Source organism: Marmota marmota, unplaced genomic scaffold (genome assembly GCF_001458135.2).
Source record: "Marmota marmota marmota unplaced genomic scaffold, marMar, whole genome shotgun sequence".
NCBI classification, from domain to species: Eukaryota; Metazoa; Chordata; class Mammalia; order Rodentia; family Sciuridae; genus Marmota; species Marmota marmota.
Genome location: NW_025999961.1, coordinates 14426879 through 14446963, shown reverse-complemented (window position 1 = coordinate 14446963; position 20085 = coordinate 14426879). Strand labels below are relative to the sequence as shown.

General features: G+C 32.4%; 1 protein-coding gene and 1 pseudogene across 1 annotated transcript in view; one reads left to right on the top strand and one right to left on the bottom strand.

Annotated features, from left to right (window-relative positions):
• Cdh12 (cadherin 12) overlaps positions 1–20085 on the bottom strand; it is a 939940-nt gene that overhangs the window by 440046 nt on the left and 479809 nt on the right. The gene's annotated exons all lie outside the window — the stretch shown is intronic.
• On the top strand, positions 12679–13381 carry LOC107151170 (annotated as a pseudogene).

The window sequence follows — 20085 nt, the reverse complement described above, 5'->3', positions numbered from 1 at the left end:
ACAAATATTTATAATATTTGAAGCAATACTATGTATTGCTTCAAATATTATAAATATTTGTCCTTTAGTAAACAATAAGTGTATTTTTTAAAATTAGAATCATATTACAGTAAATGATATCAGGTCTGAAGAATGAATTGGAGTAATATAAAAAAAAAAGAATAAAATAAACAAAAAGGTATGGTACACATATATTTTGAAGACATTTAAAAAAAAGACAATAATCTGATTTTTCAAATTTTTCACCAAAATTGTTTCCCATTTTGACTTCAGGTTGTGTTTTAGTCTGAAGTTTTGTGACCCTGAAATTTCATATGTTTAATTATTAACCCTGAAGGTGATAATATTTAGGTGTGGGGACTGGGATTAGTTTTGTTCTAAAAGATGCCTCAGAGAACTGCCACCACTTTCCACCTCAGGAGATTGCAGTGAGAAACTGAAATGTGGTTTGGTCCATCTACACTACAAGTACTATGACTTGTTTATAAGTAGCAGTGTAGGTAATTCTGGACACAGCAAAAATTTCCTCCCACGTTATTGCTATTATTATTTCCAAATGCTTGAACTTCTTTTCTCACTGGCATGTTTCATACATTTACCTCTAATTGAACTAAACATAACAGAAAATGAAGGCACAAAGCCAGCATCCTTCTCAGTTGCTTCTGAGATATGAGCCCTCAGCAGATATTGAAGTGCCTTAACTGATCTTGCCAGCCTCTATAACATATATAAAGAAATATGCTGTTATATACTATGCATTTGATGGTATTTTTGTTACAGCATCTCGAACTAAGATGGTTTTTCCTGTGAAAACTGAATATGAAACAGTTTATAAAATGTGAAATTGATGAGGTATATATAAATATTAAAGAAAAGTGATGAAGATTGTATATTGAGCAGGTCATATTGTACTCATATTGTGAGAAGTTATAATCACAAGATAAACGGAAGCCATGGATACAATACAGATAATCTTAAATGGATTCTAATACACTCTTCTTTATGTGGTGGCAAATGGCCTATTACGTTGCTCTTGTTAATTCTTGTACTTGTAAGTGTAGGTAAACCGTAGACAGCAAAAATTACCTACAAGTTATTGTTAATATGATTTCCAAGCGATTGACCTTCTCTTTTCACTGGCATGTTTTGTATATTTGAATCTAATTGAACTAAACATAACAGAAAATTCAGGCACAGAGCCAGCATCCTCCTTGATTGACCCTGTTCTGAATGCCAACTCCTGAAGGAGCTTCAAGAGCAGACCAACTTCTCTCCGCAGTGTATAAAATACATCCTGCTCCTAAAGCAACACAAGAAACCATAAACCTGCTACAGCTGGGAAGAACTTCTCTGAGATTACATGTGTTTAACAGTAGGCAAACCTTATAATTTGTCGTGTGTATGGCTTTTCCTCATGAAATATGTACAAAACATTGAGTTTTTCAGGTAGAAGCAGCTGGGGTACTTGTAAAACAATCTATCTTTTTTTTTTCAAGGCTTGAAATGATAATAATTGAAGTGGATAATAAACAATCTTGGGTGTCTTATAGAGCATTCAAACAATTCTAAGTGTCAACAGACTATGGGAAGATTATGAGAAGGGAAATAGCAGCACTGGGAAGGTTTTTCCTTGCTTATAGGAAGACTTTTGCAAATTTAAAAGAGTCAAAATGGCCACAATGAGGCCATGTTTGCCAGGAGAAATCCAGGAACTAGAAATTGAATCCAAAATTTTAAAAAAATACAATAAGAAGAGCCTTATTGCATATATTTTCACTCAGTCACACATTTAGGGTTAACTTTGAGATGAGCAGTAGAGCTTTTGAGTAAGCACCAAAAACTTTGTAACCTTAGATATCAGATACTGTTAAATCTTTAAGGTTCTAAAGAAGACACAAAAAGTTTCTTCTCAAAATGATTACATCTTACATTTGAATGGTAGGGAAAGAAAAATATCTTCCCAAGGATTATGTTCAGAAAATGTTATTCAGGGAAAGAGTAAACAACATGAAAGAATGCCTGACCACAAAAATAGTGATTTTGTATGAAATAGTTGGGCCTTAAGAAAGACTTACATTAATTACATTAAAAAATGAGTAAAATTGTTGGCTTCTCCTTAGGCTGATGACAGCATAGTCCATAGATGCACCCACATTTATAGAAAAAAAGAGAAATGACTTCATTCTACAGCTTACCCTCTATCATTTTTTTTTAGCAGTCAATGGACTTCTATTTTATTTATTTATATGTAGTGCTAGAATTAAACTCAGAGCCTCCCACATACTAGGCAAGTGTTCTACCACTGAGCCACAAAACCAGCCCTTAACTTCTATCTTTGTAGCATTGATACTTTCCCCTAAAAATTCCAAGGGAATTCCCTCATAGCATAGCCAACAAGAATCAGGCACAGCCCATCTGAAATGTGTTACTCTTTAGGAAATAGGATTGTTAAATAAATTTATTGTAGAGATATGTATTGATAAGCATCCACTGAGGCACAAAACACTGTGAAGAATATTGAGCAACTGGAATTCTATGAAAGGAAGGGCAAGAAGGAAGGAATCGATGTTAAATAGGACCACTCTCAAATCTGTCACTCTAAGACTCAATGTTAAACTATATTAAAATTCAAATCATGATTACAATATCCACTGCCTCTTAAGAGAAAGAAGAGATTCACATTCTATATGTTATAGTCCTATTTGTTGTAGGAAATTGTAATTTAATACTACTGATGGAATTAAACTGTAACAGAAACTTATTTCAGGTGGAATGTTGACTTGCCAAAGTAGTTAAAATCACAAGATAAACTGAAAATACTGCATAAGGTTTCGAAGCAATCCAAGTCTACCCACTGATGAGCTAGGAGGTAACAAATATATTGAGTACTGCAGCAGAAAAATACATTTTTCCTTTTTTTCATTTTCCTTCTACCTTAACTAGAATTTTAAATTTTATTTAATATAATTCCAGTTCATTCTACAATATTTGCAATAGCATTAGCAGAATATTTCTCAATACCTTTTATTGCAGTCTCTATATTTTATTCCTTAGTGTAAGTTTCTGTAGCTTCTGTTCTAAAGAGTGACAAAATATTGTAGATACAGTTTATTAAAATATTGATGATGGATTAAAGCAATTTCTTTTCCACAAAAGCCACAACATGTTACTATGCTAATTAGTTTTCAAAATAAAAAATGTGCTTTTGAAGTATACTTTATGTAATTCTTATACTTTCTCTACTAGGTTATAGATAGTGATGTGCAACAAAGAAGCCGTATAGACTTGCTTGGACTTGTTCTGTATTAGAGTGAATACAAGATCTTCTATCAAAACAAATGGCTCCAGTGGCTCAGGAACCTGAGGTAGGGATCTCAAGTTCAAAGGCAGCCGCAGCAACTTAGGGGAATCCTGTCTCAAAATAAAACATAAAAAGGGTGATAGGGGTATGGCTTGGTGGTTAAGGGTCCCTGGGTTAAATCACTGGTACCAAAAAAAAAAAAAGTGGTGGGGCAAAGGCTCCAGAATACTGGTCATTGTGGATATAAGAAGGTTAATTTAAATATTTTGGTAATATCTATAAATGTACACTATAAACTGAATTAATTATAATAAAAATCTACTGTTTTAATTATTGTAAAAATAAAAGAATTTTTAAAAAAACTGTGTAATTAATTTCTTGAAATTGTATCTGAATGTTCATATTATTTTCATGGTCACTATAAATTTTCATAATGTTTAATTCATGTATTGAAAGATTGAACAATATTTAGCACTGTCATTTATGGGGACAGGAATATAATAATATCTTCACCAACATTTTTTAACTACCTTTTAACAACATTGTTTTTTTATAATAAGCTATAAAGATAGTAACACTGATATGCACTGTAAGTTTTATTTATATCCATTTTAGGGTCCTATTCCTAATCAGAAAATGAAGAATTTCCTGTACTTGCAATAAATACTAGTCAATCAGTAAAAATGTTTTAAAAAGCATTTAGTAGGTGTTCAAATATAAAAAGTCATGAAATTATTCGAACACATATAAAGATACATGGAATTGGATTTTTAAACCAATGTATTGACGTGTTTATGAATAGATTGTTAGAGATATGCTTGCATTTTAATTCATTTTAAAATGCCACTTTAATTTGAGATCATTATATTAAATCACAACTCTCTGCAGGCATTTTAGCATGAAGTAGAACCAATAAAGCTCAGAAACTTAACTTTCAGATCATTAAATTTAACACAGCTATGCCAAAATAATAGAAAATTATGGGCATATTGTAATTTTTATCCCTCAATCCATTCTTCCTTAATGTGTATTATAATATTAGGAACAGAACCAATGTGGACCTCGTGTCCTGACTCCTTCCCCAGTTTTCCTAGTGGAAGACTGGGCACACTGGAGGTGTTTGGACAGGGCAAGGCACCAGGGGTCTCTTCCTTACTCTGGTTCCACCAATTCAGTGCACCCCAAACAGTGACAGGTAGTTCTAGTCTGCATCTCTTACTCTCTTTATCAGAGCCAGTCTTGCTACTCTATCCAGTCCCCTTAAAGATCCCAGCTGCCTTCAGGACACCTTCCTTCCATCCACAGATGCTGAGCAATAACTCTGCAGAGTGTTTCATGTGAGATGAGTGTTGTTAAGCCCACTTCATTTCCCTTACTCTTGTTCTATGTTCTAGATATTTTCTTTCTTTCTTTCTTTCTTTCTTTCTTTCTTTCTTTCTTTCTTTCTTTCTTTCTTTCTTTCTTTCTTTCTTTCTTTCTTTTTGCTTCAGGTTTAAGCTGATTTCTCTCTCTCTATCTCTCCCCACCCCTCAAAACTGTCCAGTACTAGTAATATTAGATATTTAATTATTAAATAATGGATATTAAAAAACTGCTATAGATAGAGCTACTTGTCTTTGTTTCGTGTTATTACCCAACTATGCTCTGAATAAAGCATTCCAAATGACTTACTCTCTGAAATATGAATCTGTAAAATTTTCCAAAACACACAAACAACACATGATATATTCATTTACTTGTAACAGAAATTTTGAATTAGGTAGCCTGATTTGGAAAAAAAGATGTCAGTGGGAGAAGTCACTGGACAAGACACTAGAATGTTGTGTAAGTACTGTTACCCATATTTGATTAAAATCAACATCAAAATGAGAAAGAATATGTTAACAGTAAAAAAATGTATTATAAAAATTTCAACTACATTTGAAGTAGAAAAAAATGTAAGGAAATGTAGGAATATGAGGGAAGAGAATTAAATAGAGAGAAAAATAGCACATATAAAACAGGGGATAAAGAAACAGAAGAATATGTAAAAAGTTGAGTACTAGATGATTTTAAGAAATCTAATATAATTTGATATGGAAATAAAAGATAAAATCACAAATAGCAATTCAGATGTTTTTCAAAGTTTTACTTTAACATTTAATATCAGAGGCAAATGGCAAGGAACATGGATTTAAGAGTCAAAATTACAATAACAAAATAGAAATTTGTTAAAATTTTCTTTGGAATTGAATCCTGACTATGAACATATGTTCTCTGAAAAATATTCAATATCTTAAAGTTTATATGTACACATAAAATGAAGATAGTTGTTCTCCATTTCTAATATTTAAACTTGTACAAAATAAACACAGGTTTATGAAGAGCTTGTCATAAAGCAGCAGCAACGAATATGTTTCAAAAATAGCTTCTCGTTTTTGCTTAACTCTTTAAAGTGATGAAATTGAATGGGTACAAGCAAGAGTCATATGCTAGGAAATCAGATATCAAGTGTTATCAAGTTCCTATCCTATACTTGTGACTCTCCAAGCACTAGGAAAAGAAGCACGGATCAAAAAAAGAAATATCTATATCTATATCTATAGATAGATAGATAGATAGATCCCAGTTCTTTTTAGTGAGGGTAAACAATAAATGTACAAAATATTGGATAGTTCAAGGGCAGGATGTTTGAGAGAAAGAGCTGAGAGCTTATATACCAATCTATTTAGCATGTTTAGAGAATGCCTTCTGTAATTTATTATTTGAACAAAGAGCCATCAGAAATGATGCACCCAGGTATCAAGAAAAGTCTTTCCAGATGGAGGGAACAGCCAATGCAAAGTCTCTGAGGCAGATCTTGCTGACATGTTAAGAATGGCAGGGAGAAGATTGTAGCTAGAACTACAATGCTTCACCAGAAAATTAGGGCGTGTTCTAGGAGAAGGGATATTATAAAAGTGGTAGAAGGGAGAACTATATAAGACTTTATTGGTTATAGTTTGGATTTAGGATTTTATTCCTAGAGAAATGAAAAGTCATTGCAGTTTTTTTAAAAGACAAAGGCTCTGCTCTGCTTTAAAATATAATCCTTGTGAAAATATGAAGAAATAGGAAGCAGGATGGAATCTGGGTGACATCTGGAGAAGGGTTTTTAAATAAAAGAGAGAAGTGGCTTTGAGTGGATTCAGGTGTATTTTTAGGGAAGTATATGGAATTTATTGAAGGATTTGATGAACAACAACAAGGATATCATCACTATGAGGTGAAATTAGCAACATTACAACTTTCAAATCTAAAGAGTTTCTATTGATTCAGTATATAAGTAATACATGATAACAGCAGAAATAAAGTAGAATCAAATACACAAAGATCTTTTACTTACATAGCAAAATGTGTGCTATTACCATAAGTTCTAGCTCTATTTTTTCCTTTTTAATCATTTTTTTATTTATACATAACATTGAGATTCAGATTATGTATAACATAATTTTGACATAAATACAAAGGCATGGAATATGATCTAATTCAGTCCTTAGTACTTCCATTTTCTGGCTCTCCTCCCTCCCTTCTTCACTTCCCTCAACTGATCTTTCTGCTGTTTCCTTTTAGATTTTTTTTTTTCATTAGTGTCTTGTGGATGTACATGATAGTGAACTTCACTGTAGTATATTCATACATGTAGACATGTATTCTATGATTTTTTAAAAATTCATCTCACTCCACTCAGAATGGCAGCTATTAAGAATACAAAGAACTATAAGTGTTGGCAAAGATATGGCGGGGGAGTCACACTCATACATTGCTGGTGGGACTGCAAGTTGGTGCAGCCAATATGTAAAGCAGTATGGATATTTCTTGGAAAACTGGAAATGGAACCACCATTTTACCCCGCTATTCCATTCCTCTGTCTATACCCAAAGGACTTAAAAACAGCATACTGGGCTGGGGATGTGGCTCAAGCGGTAGCGTGCTGGCCTGGCATGTGTGCGGCCCGGGTTCGATCCTCAGCACCACATACAAAAAACAAAGATGTTGTGTCTGCAGAAAACTAAAAAAAGAAAAATAAATAAATAAACATTAAAAAATACTCTTTCTCTCTCTCTCTCTCTCTTTAAGAAAAAAAAAAAAAAAAACAGCATACTACAGGGACACAGTCACATCAATGTTTATAGCAGCACAATTCACAATAGCTAAACTGTGAAACTAACCTGTATGCCCTTCAGTAGATAAATGGGTAAAGAAACTGTGGTATATATACACAATGGAATATTACTCAGCAATAAAAGAGAATAAAATCATGGCATTTTCAGGTAAATGGATGGAGTTGGAGAATATAATGCTAAGTGAAGTTAGCCAATCCCCAGAAAACAATTGCCAAATGTTTTCTCTGATATAGGAAGGTTGATTCATAGTGGGGTTGGGAGTGGAGCATGGGAGGATTAGATGAAATCTAGATAGGGCAAACTGGTGGAGGGGAAGAGAGAGGCAATGGGGTAGAAAACATGGTGAAATGAGATGGACATCATTACCCTAAGTGCATGTATGAAAACATAAATGGTATGAATATACTTTGTATACAACCAGAGATATGAAAAATTGTGTTCTATATGTGTAATATGAATTTTAATGCATTCTACTATCATATATAACAAATTGGAATAAAAATGAATTAATTAATTTTAAAAAAGTGTCTTGAGAGTGAAGGAAATCATTCCAAGGGGAAGCCTCATGGGAGGTGCCTTGTGCCTGGGTGGCAGGTACACATTAGCAAGGGAATTACATTCACAGGCAAATTGCCTGGATTTATTATCTTCCTATTAAGTTCATCAAAATCAACCATTTGAATAAAAATAGCAGGAAGATTAATGATCTGAACAGTTGTGATGAATTTTGCTATGATGAGGGGGGATTAACCATGTAACAAGAAGACCCAACACAGCAGAGACTTATCAGCTCAATCTAAAGGTTGGTCTTGAGGCTCCAATCCACGCCAAAATTTAAATTAGCCATCTAGATAATGAATGCTCACTTCCACCCAAATTGTACAGCAAATATTTTACGTTTTAAGTAAGAATTACATTTTGAGGTCTACTTAATGAGATGTGATTCTACACCATAGTTAATTAATTGAAATAAAAATGGCTGTTAATGACATATTCTATGTAAGGCACTAGAGAAAATACACTTATTATTGAGACATGATACCAGCCTTAATTTGTTTGTGGCCTAAAATACTTTATTCAATGCTTCATTTAAATGTAACAGGTCTTGTCTATGGAAACCCATATTCTGGTATTCAAGAAAGATCTGCCTCTAGCCTGCTCTCTATCAAGAAATGCTTCATCTGAAAATCAGACTTTGCTGAAGAAATCTGTGATTACACCTTGGAGCAGCAGCAAATGCAAACCCTTTGTTTGAGTTGTTCAATTTGTAGAAGCTATATGTTCTACTCTGAAGTATGTACAGCATAGATCCAAAAGACTCAGATCTATGCTGTACATACTTCAGAGTAGAACATATAGCTTCTACTATGAGTTATATGAGTCAAGATCTTTCCTAACCCGAAATCATTAGGGATTTACTTAGCCCTGCTTCCTGTAAAGGTGGAGACATGTCCATTATCTACAGGATGGTGTTAAGAGCTTCCATTCTGTTCAGTGACTGCCTAAGTCACATAGCTCTAGTTCTATCAGCTTCTCACCTGTAGTGCCCATTTTTCCTTGAGACCTCAGTAAAAGGGTGCCAGGGTAGAGCTGACCTTACTGAGTCCATACTAAGTGATGTCTTCCAAGTTTTCCAATTGCTGTTCAAGGTTAGGCCTTGAGAGTATTTGCACTCAGTCTTCAGACCTAACTCTGAGGAATTCCTCCTCAGGCTTCTTTCTCCAACTGACTGCATTAAACTAACCAAAAATGGCACAGGAAAAAAAAAAATGTAACTTCAAGCTTTAATGTAAGGTGACCTGAATAACACATAAGTCTAAAAATTTAGGATGGGATATATACTAGAGTACAATAGAAAGTATCTAATGTAAAAACAAAAATGAAACAAACAAACAAAACCATGCTAACCTAACTCTACAGTGCAGGTTTTGAAAGTTCAGCTTTACTTTAATGAACATTTCATATTTTTTAAAGAAAACTATTTACATGATATACATAATGAAGACACCATTGAAAATATATTATAAATTTGGTCTCCCAGCATATCACTAAAATAAAAAAATCAAATCATTTTACCTAAATACTTGAAGTAAGAAAAATAATAAATATTCCTTTTTTTTTTTTGGTACCAGGTGTTAACCCCAGGGGTGCTAAACCACTAAGCTACATCCACATTCCCACATATCCCCAGCCCTTTTAAAGTTTAATTTTTGTTTGTTTATTTGTTTGTTTGTTTGGGACTCTTTGGCTAAGTTGCATAGGGCCTCACTAAATTGCTGAGGCTGGCTTTGAATTTTTAATTGTCCTGCCTTAGTTTACGAATCCACTAGGATTACAGGTGTGTATCACCATGCCCAACTCAATGTTTTGTTTTTATTCTAAACAACTTCTAAATTTTGGTCAAACAAATAATTCCTTAATAAGTTATTAACTGTGCTGCACAGAAAACTTTTATAACATAATTTCTTAATTAAGAGAAAATGATAATTGTTCAAACGAAACTATTAGAAATTAAAATTACTTTTACCCACTTTTTGAAAATATTTTTATTTGTAAAGTTTTCTTGTGCTTGATTTTTCCATAAATATTTGGTGATCTTCAGGAGAATGTGATGAATTTTTATTTAATGAAATTAATATTACTGTGAAGAAATAAATAATATTTCACATTCAAAAGCATTTAAGACAACAATTAAGATCTATGAATTAATCACATCAGTCTTCTCAATTACATACATAAAATTTCTGGACCAAATTATGTTTTATTTATTTTTTATTTTTTATTTCATTTTATTTTTTTGGTGGTGCCTGAACCCATAACCTTGTACGTGCAAGGCAAGCACTCTACTAACTGAGCTATATCTCAAACCCCCCAAATTATGTTTTAAAATATGTGTATGGTTATCCATAAATAGGTACCTAAGACATATTATTTTTAATTTTTTTTTAGTTGTAGGTGGACACAATATCTTTATTTTACTCATCTATTTGTTATGCTCAGGATCAAACCCCGTGCCTCACATATGCCAGGAAAGCACTCTAAACTGAGGTACAACCCCAGCCCAGACTTACATGTTTTAATTCTAGAAAACCTTCCCGGTCAGTTCATAACACTCCAAGGTATCAGAAATACTCCCAGAGAATTGACTTGTCTTACTAAAGGGCATAAAGTGGTTATAAAGTCCAGATTAATGCTGAAAATTATATAAAATCTACTAGGATTACCAAACATGCATTAAACATATAGTAAATGTCCCTTGCCCCCCCTCCCCCGCCTCTTCTTGTGGACTTCTTCATCTAAATTACTCCAAAGTTCACTGCCTGAGTAAAGCTTCATAATATTTCACATGAGCACATAAGGATAGCTACCCTACTCATGGGGGCCTGAAGAAAAGCATTTGACGACTTCAAACTCTCTTCTTCATATTCATAAATACTTTGAAATAAAAATTTAACTCTTTTACTGTCTAGTGCATTATTATTTTCTTTTTATTATAGAAACAAGTAGTTATTTAGAAGGAAAAACATGTGTAAACATAACTGGTTTTAAACAAATGTTCAGATTATGTGGAAGACAATTGCTCAAATGTAAATGAACAAATCCTCTGTGGGTCTACGAAAACTTCAATATCTTTATGTGAATCCTCACAAACTTGAATTTGGTAATCTACTTTTTGTAAGGCAGACCATTTTAATGTCAAGAATATCTCATTTTCACATTTTGGATTATTTTTAATAATTAATATTTCAAACACTAAATACCAAGAGATTCCCAGGAGCATTTTCAGAATTCCTGAAGAATTTCAGGGGATATTTTAAATCAGAGAGAAAATAATGTGTTTGCAACCTCTGTAGTCCTTTCTTGTCTTATACAAAGGGCATTTGTGCATAAATACATGCTGAAAAGTCTATTTTTACTTGATTGATTGGACATGATCACTCTGGATACCACATTTTTGGCTGACCCCAATGAATGAAATATAATATGAAAATAAAAAGAACGGTGTAAAACCTAGGGCCAGAATATTTAGTAGGGGAATTATATTTTTATTTATTGAGAAATCTAAAAGTATTATCAAGGTTCTTGAATATTCCCTAAGTTACATAGCTATACATTAACTGTTGCTTTATCATGCAATCCATATCCGACTTTGTGTACTTTTGATTACAAAAGAAAAAACAAAAATTTTTTTAATCATAAAAACCTGAATTTTTAAATCATAAACAACTAAATTTCTTTAATCATTTACATTTAAAATAAAAATAAGCCAGATTTTGGTAAAAAAATATTCTGTTATGGGCTGGGTGTGGCTCAGTGCTTTCGTAGCATGAACAAGGTCCTCTGTTTGTGTCCCCAGTATTGCCTAAATAAATAAATAAGCTATTTTTTTAAAGTCATGTCATGCACAAATCTAATCTCACATTGTATAGGATTTCACTCAACAATCTATCATTCCTTTCTAAAATTTGCCATTTTGTAACTGTGAAATTTAAAACTTGAAATTTATATATAATGATGGTCTATAATCTATGCAGTTTTTCTGTGACTATTCAAATAAAATACTATCACAAAAATAAGATCGCACAACCAATATCTTTTTTTTTAACCCAGGAAAATGACAAAAGTATCACTGAACCTAGTCTCAATTAATTTTAAATTCATAGAACAGCTGTGAATGTTAGAGCCACAGAGATTTCTCCAGGACCCCTGTGAATTATCTGTCATGGTTAAAGGAAGCATAACAATTTGCCATAGGTATACCCACAGGGTATGAACTCATAGGAAAGAGAAGAAAGAAAGTGGCATGGTTATGAAAAAAATGTGATTGGAGAAAGCTGCACGGGGAAATGAGATAAGGTGGTAGAAGAGGTGGAGTTCAGAGGAAAGATAATGAGAGCACAGACAGAAGAGTTGAGCTATGAGGAGATTAGGTTTACAAAGCAAGATCTGTATCCATGACTCAAATCTCAGAGAAGAACATTTCTACACATCAAAGAGCTGCAAAGAAATGGTTTATTTTTAATAGAATTTGAAGGCAACAATAAAATATCAGTGTTGTGGCTACTACCTAGGTGTCTGATATGGTATGATTATAATTCCTGAATGGAATCATCATCCAACTGTATTTCTCCAAAGAATAAAAACAAATAGAGCAGAGCTAACAATGCTTCAGTTGTTACTGACAGCTCACATTTTAGCTTGTAAAATTAATACTAGCTAGAAAGGCTGACTTTTCCTATAAATGTAACAAATAATTTACAACATTTTGATGATCATATTCTGATATATTGTATGTGTTAATTGCATGAACTATACTTACAGAGCATTTATCCATTTTGGTATTAATCCAACATAAGTTATATTTGATGTTAAGGTAAAAGAGAGAAACGGAATTCTAGTGCAAACTGGGGATTATGGGAAGGCACTGAGAAGTGGTGTTAAGAATTGAATCTTAACTAATAGTACTTTCTCCAGAAATGGCAGAATTATTAGGAAGTGTTCAGAAAGAACTTTCCTAAGGTCTTATGTCTTCAAATATTTCAGTGTCTAAAAATATGGTATCTATGGGCAAGTGCAGACAGTTTAATATAATTCAAGCTATGTATGCAATATGGAGTGGAAGGTTAGGTTAAAGATTAAGATAAGAACCTTACAAGGCCTGGCTCAGCAGACACTAAGATTTCAAGATGACATTAGTCATGCCAAAGAAAGAGAAGAAACCCATGGATGTCAAATTAGGGGAGTGCCCAAGCTGGATACTGATGCGGGATTTTCCCCCTAAAGGCATTGGGTGAGCATTTTAGAGAGGTTACCACCAGTGTTACAAGTACATCAACTTGAAGAAGGGGAGCATTGCAGGTGTCAACATGGTGATGGCAGCATGCTGCTTTTCAGCTAGTGCCTTTCTTAACAGTACCTCAAGCATGACTGGTGATGCAAGTATCAATGAAGAGGGGTCAGTGTGGAGAGTATACTATGTACTCCTGATTGGGACTGCCTCCAGTATGAAAGTGGCCTCATGGCTGAATTCTTTCATATTCTGAGTATTAATATCCAATAAAGGTGACTGGTTAAAAAAGATAAGATTTCTTTGTTGTTTGTTTATGTTTACATAAGAAATAAAAATCCAAAACCTAGTGGCTTAAAACAATGAAAACATTTAGAAATCTGGGTTTTGAATAGGGCATGGCAGGAAAATTTCACCTCTACTCCACTTAGCAACAACACTCAGAATCCTCTGAAGTCCCCAGTACTCAGTTGTTGGGCAGGTATACCATGCTGGCTGTCACTTGAAACTTCAACTGGGACTGTGATTAGAATCTGTTCTGGTTGATGCTGGGTTCTATTGTATGTTTTGTCTTTTATAACCAAGTCTTATAATCATATCATGTTCTTTCACTACTTATTATTCATTAGAAGTGAGTCACTAAATCTAATCTATATTCTTGAAAGGCAAATTAGACTTTGTCTTTCAGTGTATAAATGACAACAGCAGGTTGCTAGAAAAGTCTTTTAAAAAGGATATTTTGGCATAATCATCTTCAAGGAAAAAAAAACTAATACAACTGCTTAGTTTAAAACTAAGAATGATACATGGATCCCAGTGGTTTTCAAACAGATAGGAAGCATTATAAGACATGTGGCATAGAGAGCTCTGTCTGGCAATTTTAGGAGAAATGATAAGCTAGAGCTTGCATGTAATGGAAGGAAGTTCAGTTAAAAAGCCATTGCAGAAAGTAGTGATGACACTTTGGATTACAACAGTGAACGCAGGAACAAAGTTCAGAGGATAAAGTACTACTAGGAGAGAAGATCTGCAAAGGTAAATGCTAGAGACAGAACACAACATGTTGATGCAGTTTGGAAATAATCTTAGCATAAGTGATAAAAACAGAAGGAAGAGGGCAGATTTAAACAATTTCCAAAGTTAATGAAACATTGGAAATGTAAGAATGAAACACAGAGAATATTGACCGAAGATATGTGACAAGACTGGATAACAGCCAGAGGAAGAAACTGTAAACCTAATGCATTGTTGTATTTATTTAATTTTTTACTTTGTTTTAAAATAGGTGAGGATGAGATTTCATTGAATGAGGCTGAATTCACTTTGGAAGAGCTAGATTGTGTAGAATACAGAGGAAGGGTTCATTTTTGGACTGCTACTGAGACTAATAGAAAGTTGGAAAGATAAGATGTAGGTTAGTGGAAAAAGATTTGTTGAAGAGGGGAATCTGCTCAAGAATATTGTGCAAATAACTAAATTTGGAGAAAACATAAGGGAACAATGGAATTGCTGCATATGTCAAGAAATAAGGTACATGTGCAGGAAATTTTTCTTTTTTTTTCCCCCCCTTGACTCTGGTATGATGAACTGCATGAAAATGAGATCATTCCTTAACCTTCTGCCTTCATTCTGTAATTCGGGGGTAAAAGAAAATGGATGCTATATTGTAAATGACCTAATTAATGGAAAACACTTTGATGCCTCACACATAAAATTTCTCTATAAACATTAGTCAATTTATAAAATCAAAGAAAATGATTCTACAAGACCAAAGGCACTTTGAGCATATAAATAAAAGCAAAACAGAATAATACATGGCTACAGGACCATGTCTGCATTAAAACTATGTTGTGTAATGATGTCCATCTCATTCACCAATTTTGTACAACCAGAGATATAAAAAATTGTGGTTATATGTGTAATATAAATTGTAATGCATTCTGCTGTCATATATAACAAATTAAAACTTAAATTTTTTTTTTAAAACTATCTTAGTAGATAGTAGAGCTGTGTTGGATCTACCCTTTGGGGAAATATTACTTACCAGAAAAATTTTAAAGAAGTTGAACATTACCCAATAGTAGAAAAATGTAGATCCACTTTAATGTGATTAAAATATTTCTAAAAATATTACTAAACATAGTGTATAATAATGAACATATGGGTAGTTTTCTAAATTTCCCAAATATAATCATAGCTTAAAATAACATTTTTTTTCTTAACATTATGGAGATTAATATTAAATGTCTTTCGAAACAGCATCTAAGTAAATATAGTTGGTGATTTCTATTGCCATCATTTTTAATTGAATGACAATGAATAAATTGATTTTCTTGGTTCTCAATTGACTCATTTTTTAAGATATTTCATCTTTTGAAGGGCAATTCTTCAAAAAAAAAAGGAAACAATAAATACAACAGAAAAAAAAGTATATAGATAGTAATGTTGATTATCTGATGTTAGATGTGTTCAAATTTCAAAAGTGTTAAAGTGCAAAACAAAACAAGAATGGATCACACACAGTGCTAGAAAAATTATTTTGTCTGTGTGTGGTTACTGTGAATTTCTGTAGTGTCTTTGGCTTCATTGATCATTGTGGATCCCAGCTTGATTGCAAACTTAGAAAGAGAGAGAGAGAGAGAGAGAGATTGAGAGATTTTTAGAGATTGAATTTCAACACTTATTTTGTTGAATAAAAAGATGTCTATTCGGATTTTTAGGGATTATTTTCTGTTTTCCCAAATTATTATAATTATTCCAATATCTCTCTGTTACTGAATATTATATTCAACAAACCAGATAATCAATTTAAAACTTAAGGATTAGCTTTTTTATTACTGTCCCTCTCACATATACAAATAAAAAAAAAAAAAATTAAAAAACTTTTATTTCTGGAACCTCCCCAAAGGCCAGTGTTTTCTTTATGTCTGCCAGAGCCATCAGCACCTCTCTCACGGCCTTGAAATAGCTGCTTGCTGCCAAGTTGGGACACGTGCCTACTCTCCAGTTTGCTCTCTCTACTGAAATGGAACCATGAATGGGATTCTTTTCTCCTAATCTCAGTCTCATCATATTATGGCCCTGCTTCAAAGACTCAAGCACTCTGCTTTCACTGGGCTTCTGCCTACTGGCTCTAGCCACCTTAACTCCACACATTTGCTGTAGCTCTTGGTTGCAGGCACACTGACTTTAATCTCCGACACCTACCCTTATTCCTCCTCTCCAGAGGCCTTATGTTTGCTTTCTCTCTCAGTGGAGTGTCTATCCTGCCCCTCTTTTCCAAAGTAGCTCTGCCTTATCTATGAAGTCTTAGTTTAATTGCATCTTTTTCAGATAAGTTTCATAATCTTTCTGACCTTGCATATTTTGTGCTGTAATTGACACTGAGCATTCTTCACAAAAACTTTTATTATAATTGTACAGTTATTTGTGTCATTAACAATTATTATATGCTTTCTACATTAGAATAAAATTTCACTAAGGGACTGTTTGTTTAGTCCTTATCTTTGGATATTAAACTTTTAACATCAACTTTGATATCTGGCATCATATTCAGAACATCTAGTACAGTGTTGATCATGTACTAAAAACATTCTTAATTGTTATCTGATGAATTAAATAAATTATTGTATGATTTGGGATATAAGAATATGAAATGTGATATAGTAACATGAGGTTATTTAAATTTTGTATTTATGAAGGAAATTATAACATTCAATATCATACTTGTAATACTATATAACCTTTGAAGTACAATCAGTCCTGAATACCTGTGGGTTATGTAGTTGTAGATTCAATGCATGATGTGTTTGAAAATATTTGGGAAGAATTGGAATCGTTACTGAACAAGTATACATTTTTTTCTGGACAGTAATTCCTAAACAATATTGAACAATATATTTTGTGGGATGTTATAAATAATGTAAAAATGATTAAAAGTATACAAGAGGATGTGCAGTAAGTCATATAAACATATAACACTACTGTATATAAAGGACTTGAAATCCAGCAGATTTTGGTGTTTGTGTGTGGAGGGTAGAGGTTGGAACCACTCTCCAATGAATACAGAGGGACAACTGTGCAGTACAACACAAAGACAGGTGGCTGTTTTACCATAAGAAATACCATTATTAGTTTTAGTTGATAACAGATTGAATAAAACTGTACATAATTTACTTATATACAATACTTAAGCTAAAAGAAGACATTTTCAACCTTTATCTTTGAATATTAACTGAGCTCATGATAAGACCCAGCAAAAACTTAATTGAAAAAAATGTATCATAAAAGTATTTGTCTCTATAATCTGACAAACACCCTAACTTATTTTCATGATTTACATGTCTTTCTGTACCTCTTCAAATTTTTGCTTAAAAGCTTATATTCATGTAGTCCCTATTATAAAAATTTATTAACATTTATATTCCTAATATTTACTCTAGTTTCTTGTCTTCTCAATGTTCTATCTCAATCTAGTTTCAAAATTTTAGAAGTCCAGGCTCCTGCCTCTCCTCCTCCTCTTCTTCCTCTTTATATTCTTAAAATATTATTATGCTGTGCTCTCTTGGCGAAGATAAGTACTTAGTAAAGATGAGGCTTAAAAATGTGAACAGAGATTTTTAAAATCATTTCAAGAACAGTGAATGGAGATTTTATCTCTGAATACATATTTATGATTTTACATATATTTCCATCTTTCACAAATATTCATGGGGCAGAATCACAACCAGAAATCAGATATTGAAGATAACTGTCTTTGAAAGGAATATGAGTGGAAACATGAATGAAGAAGAAACTTGTCTGTGCTAGGTAACAAATTGCCTGTAGTTATACTCAAGCTTTTCCCCCATCTCTTGTTATTTAACATAACATGATTGTTTTAAAAATTTTAGGTAATATGATTGAATAATTAGATTTAGACGAATCTGTAAGAAACTGGCTGGAATTCCAGATATTGAATTAAAGGAAAGCACAATTGGAAATGAAATCCAGTTGTTTTTTTTTTTTTTCTTTGAACTTTGTCCTTACCCATGTCTATGGGTAAGGACATCCAAAAGGGTAGATTCCCAACATTTTTGCTGCTCTGAATCTGTAGTCAGCATATTCCATATTATGGTTTCTCAAAAACTTTGAATTGCTTGTTATAAATGCATTAGGATGAAACAGAGGGAAATATCAAGAACTTCAGGAAGCTCCACTCACATGCTTTTGCTTCTGTGGTTCTTTTTTCCAAGTGATCTCAGATAGTGTCAGCACACAGAGCAATGTAATGCTGGCTGCATCTTATAGGAAAACTGATAGCTAAGTCAGGCTGGAGGGAGAGTGTGAAGATGCCTTGGCACCAGAGAAGACAAACACCCTAACCTCTAACTCCTGCTTAACTTTGAATGATGAATGAGTTTATATGTTTTACCAGGACACTCACAAGAATTAAGAATTCCTGATGAATAGCATTAATTTTTTATATACAAATGCCTCTCAGTATTCATTACAGAGAGCACAATGACTTTTAAAAATTATTTAAGCTTAAAATGGTCAAGCCATGTTGCTAAATATACCTACACATATGCATATATATTCTCATTAGCACTGTGGCTGTTGCTTTCTGGGGGAGCCCAGTTACCAGGTCATATAAAATGTCATGTAACTTCTATTATTCCAATTGTGTTTTGCTTTTTTTTTTAGTAGTAAAAATTAGAAAAATATTTAATGGCATAAATTTGTTACCAAGACAAAAATTATATAGAATTGTAGCCAAGCACATTTATTTTGAAAACAGTTTCAGAATGATGAATCTTAATACCAATCAGCAAGTATTTTTAAAATACAAATCCAACATCAGTTAAAAATCATAACTTTCTTAAAAGACTGGTACTATTTCAATAAATATAAATTTGTTCGTGAAAATTCAAATAGGATATTGTTTCGATAGAAAACTGATTTCCAAATAAGCAGTAATAAGTATAATCATAAAATTCTGAACAGGTGTTTTGCTTTTCAGAAGCAGCTTATAATCCTGATAGAGTTGCCATAATTTTGATCCCATGAATTTGTTATTGGGGTGTATTATGTAATTTGAATCCTATTTTCTAAACTTAAGCCTCTAATAAAAATGAAAAATAACCCATCACAAAATATTTAATCAATGATTTAATTATCATTTTAGAAGTGGAAATTACATACAGTTTTACAAAAAGTATAAAACCTAAAATAAAAATTGACCTAATGACTTGTATATTATCAGGAAAATATTTCACTTTCAAGGTCAACATTTTAAATTGCCACTATTTTTATCCATTAGAAATATTATTAAGAATTAAATTAATAAAAAATGTATGAGACATTTAGTTTCATGTATAGTATTTCTATTCTATATATTTTAGATTATATGAAAAGAAAAATAAGTGCAAAGAAAAATTTACTGATTTTGAAAAAAATGGAAAATCAAATTATTTTTTCTTCTAAATGGGCATAGCAAAAGCAACTGGTTAGACATTGCCAAGATTTATCTTTAAGGACAAGGAAATAATGGGAAAGGATTTTATTAAGCAGATTCAATTTAATCTATATTTCACTTCTCTTTATATCAAGCACTTTGTAAGAGATTATAATTATAATCATTTAGTTTTAATTTTCAAATAATCTTATAATATTACTATAAAGGAAATATTGTACCATTTATTTTTGTATCATTTAGGTTTCAAATAATCTTATAATATTACTATAAATACATCAGTTTACACTGAGAAAACAGAAATTTAATAAATAGTTTGTAAGAGTCTCTTTAAGATACGCAAATAAAAATTGAAGCAAAGTTGTATATTTTTATTTAAAAAGAATTATTGATTATC